Source organism: Haliaeetus leucocephalus, unplaced genomic scaffold (assembly GCF_000737465.1).
Source record: "Haliaeetus leucocephalus isolate CR32 unplaced genomic scaffold, Haliaeetus_leucocephalus-4.0 Scaffold871, whole genome shotgun sequence".
Taxonomy (NCBI): Eukaryota; Metazoa; Chordata; class Aves; order Accipitriformes; family Accipitridae; genus Haliaeetus; species Haliaeetus leucocephalus.
Genome location: NW_010973307.1, coordinates 2,264,756 through 2,265,389, shown reverse-complemented (window position 1 = coordinate 2,265,389; position 634 = coordinate 2,264,756).

Below are 634 nucleotides of genomic sequence, written 5' to 3'. Positions count from 1 at the left end.
CGGCGGTATGTAGGCTGCTATGTGCAAGAAGTGGTGGGGTGCAGCGTGGGTTATCGATTATAGAACAGGCTCCTCTAGGTGGGTTTGGGGCACCGCCAAGTCCTTAGAGTTTTAAGCGTTTGTGCTCGTAGTTCTCAGGCGGATACTTTGGTGGGGTAAGTATCAAGATTTAGGGCCAGGCATAGTGGGGTATCTAATCCCAGTTTGGACCCTGGCTTTCGCGGGGGTTGGTCAATCGTAGGTGCTAGGGTCGTCTTAGGTGGCGGCTTTAGGCGCATCTTGGGCTTATGACGGCTCAGTTGCGATTTAACCCTAGTTACTTAGATAGTAAGGACCCGCTCTTTACGCCGAACGTTGTTAGCTTGGGTCTCTTGTATGACCGCGGTGGCTGGCACAAGATTTACCAACCCTAGGGTATGCTATAACTAAGTCAAGTTTACACTTATTGCTTAATGTTAATTACTGCTGAGTGCCCGTGGGGGTGTGGCTAAGCAAGGCGTCTTGGGCTACGGACGAAGGGTGTGCCTGATGCCAGCTCCTGTCATCTTAGTAAGAAGCTAAGGGCATTTACACTGGGGCGCGGATACTTGCATGTATAGGTTTAGCACGAGCTAACAGTAAGGTTAGGACTAAG